Here is a 3,546-nt window from a genome sequence, read left to right on the forward strand (position 1 = left end):
TCGCTAATACAAAGAAAGAAAACTACCTATATGTGTTAGTGATATTTGTTCCCTTGTTTCAGATATTCGTGCAATGCCATACAAAAACTATCTGCATTAACCATGCATATAATTTTCAATTGTTAGGCTTGAAGGCTAGTCAACAGTCCCCCTCCTCAACACTTAAGTTACAAATTGTGGAGCGCGCGAGATTTTGCGTCAGCTGGACGTAGTCTTGGACATTCGAATTCACAGTCCTACAGACACTAACTACCTGGTCACACCGCACCCCATATACGTGTTAAGTCAGACATAATAATAAACTCCAATCACAGATTGATTATGTTAAGCCTAGTTTCACTAGTTATCGTTTGCTTCAGTTAGGACTAAAGGTTAAGTGCAAACAGGATCTCTGTATTGTGTAATGTTGCCTGTTTAAACCAACAGAAATGTTATTCTTGGAACGATTGCCTTAGGTCTTGGGAGATGATTATTTTCTGTATGAATGAAGTCTGTGTCAAACTTTGATGGGATTTGCATAATTAAAGTAATAAATCACGCGATAAACTCAAGCTATATTTGCATACCTAATAACTATGCAACTTGTTTGTACCTCTTACGTTAGTAGAATCAGAAGAGATTTAGTAAACAAACTTAACAACTAAAATTACAATTGTGCGCTTTGGCCAGCTTCATCCTTCTTGATATTACACTAAACCTGAATTAGTATAGCCAGTTTATTGGCGGACCCTTTTTAGATTTTAAATAATGGTGATATTATTCATGACTTCTTCAAATAATGACTTCAATATTACAAAGGCGCCCTCTTAACAGTTTTATTTTTTCTTCGAAGATACAGTTTTACAACGTTAACCACTGTTATTTTCTTTGTTATGTCTGCTGGAAAAACTTCATCGGTCTGGAGACAACTCTTCGAATCTTTTATTTTCAGACAACGAAACTTCTCGTCTAGATAACACAACATTCTTTCATTAACGAAAATATTTGATAGTAACTACTGAAGCAGTTGTTCCAAACTACATGGAAGCCAGTGGGTGCACAGTTACGTTTTATGTATGGTTTTAATGGAAGCTAGTGGGTGCACAGTTACGTTTTATGTATGGTTTTAATGGAAGCCACTGAGTGCACAGTTACGTTTTATGTATGGTTTTAATGGAAGCTAATGGGTGCACAGTTAAGTTTCTTGTATGGTTTTAATGGAAGCCAGTGAGTGCACAGTTACGTTTTATGTATGGTTTTAATGGAAGCTAATGGGTGCACAGTTAAGTTTCTTGTATGGTTTTAATAGAAGCCAGTGGGCGCACAGTTAAGTTTTTGTATGGTTTTAATGGAAGCCAGTGAGTGCATAGTTAAGTTTTTGTATGGTTTTAATGGAAGCCAGTGAGTGCATAGTTAAGTTTTTGTATGGTTTTAATGGAAGCAACTGAGTGCACAGTTAAATTTCCTGTTTGGATTTATTGGAAGCCAGTGAGTGCACAGTTAAGTTTTTTTGTGCTTTTAATGGAAGCCAGTGAGCGCACGGTAGCTTCTGATCCATTAGGCCACAATTAGTAAATTGGTGAATTCTTGGTCCAAATTCTTCATTCTGTAAAAAACGTGGATAACTTCTTAACTGAAAGTAGCTCATTCTTAGAAATCTTTAGGTGAAATGATCAATTTTGTGGGAAGTACCGGCGAAGTGTAGGACGCAGCGTTTCCCAAACCTTTTTCAACCACACCCCCATTTTAAGTGACGAGATATATTACACGGATACACATTGAAATGCTATATGTGATCTAGTAATTACTTGTTATTTTGATTAATACTAATATATTAAAACGCTTAATTTGGCATTCCTTCACTATTGGCTCTACCGTAATCGCTCGCACCTCCCCCCACCCCCTGGAGGGGAGGGGCAATCTTTGGGAAACGCTGATGAAAGAAGGAATTTGGTTGTACCAGATGTGAATATGCAGGTGAAATTACTTTGTATGTTTTTTTGAACAAAGATTAGAAGCTCGTTTCTATTCTATATCTATTATTCTACACCACCAAATAGGGCACTGGCATGGCCACCTGGTCAGGGCGCTCGAATCGAGGGCTATCTACGCTAGCCGTCCCTAATTTAGCAGTGAAAGATTCGAGGGAAGGCAGCTAGTCATCACCACCCACCGCCAACTCTTGGGCTACTCTTTTACCGACGAATAGTGGGATTGACCGTTACATTATAACGCCCCAACGGCTAAAAGGGCGAGCATATTTGGTGGGAAGGGGATTCGAACCCGCGATCCTGCCGGGCCCCACTTGTAAAGAAAGAGTGTAATGTTCGTGCAGAGATAATCAGCGTTTATTTACAATATATCCTGTCGTTGTATGTGTCTATGATTCATCAGTAACCAAGCACGAGGAGACAGTAACATAGGAGGGAAATGTAACATGATTTTAAAACACATGAACTGTTGACGCGATTGATAAACACACTGCTGCTGCTTGAAACGTTGGTACTGGAATCAACAGCGTCCTTATATTGTATCGTGATGCTTATAATTCTCACATTTAACAGTATGTTGGGCTGATAGGAACTGTCATAGCAACAAACTGTGGTTTTTCTGTTGTTAGGGCGATAGGAAACGATGTAACGATTAACTGTAGTTCTTCCGTTGTTAGGGGATAGGAACTGATGCAACGATTAACTGTAGTTCTTCCGCTGTTAGGGCGATAGGAACTGATGTAACGATTAACTGTAGTTCTTCCGTTGTTAGGGCGATAGGAACTGATGTAACGATTAACTGTAGTTCTTCCGTTGTTAGGGCGATAGGAACAGATGTAACGATTAACTGTAGTTCTTCCGTTGTTAGGGCGATAGGAACTGATGTAACGATTAACTGTAGTTCTTCCGTTGTTAGGGCGATAGGAACAGATGCAACGATTAACTGTAGTTCTTCCGTTGTTAGGGCGATAGGAACTGATGTAACGATTAACTGTGGTTCTTCCGTTGTTAGGGCGATAGGAACTGACACAGTAAAATGAGTGAATGGTTATCACATCTAGCCAGACACCCTGAAACACCAAAGAATACAACTTCCTTACGTTTAAAACAATACTTCTGTCTTGTTAGCCCCATTTCTTCTGGTGGTATCCGAGCAAGGCTTGTACTTAGTAAATGTATTTCAAGTGTTCGAAAACCATATGATTGGAAGACACTCGTTCAGACTGAAAGTGGCAAGGTCATCGGGAAAAGATACTTTGTTCTTTAATAATGTTTCAGTGAAAACTGAAAGAGAAAAGACCCCTACTATACCCCTACTACTCCTGCCATCTCTCTCTGTTGAAGTTCGCTAACTCTCTGAAAGTATCTGTATTGTTAAAACCACATTGATGTTATCCTTTTTCATGACGGTCTATTCTCAAAGGACATTTTAATGCGAGGATTTTTAGACAAAAACGTGTTCTTTATTTAATAAGAGAAAAAAAAAAACGACACTGAGATCTCCAGGAGATAAACAAAAGTATAATGTCATGGTGAAAAATAAAAGAAATATTTAACATATATATATGTACATATA

The sequence above is a fragment of the Limulus polyphemus genome, unplaced genomic scaffold, assembly GCF_000517525.1.
Source record: "Limulus polyphemus unplaced genomic scaffold, Limulus_polyphemus-2.1.2 Scaffold3790, whole genome shotgun sequence".
Lineage (NCBI taxonomy): Eukaryota > Metazoa > Arthropoda > Merostomata > Xiphosura > Limulidae > Limulus > Limulus polyphemus.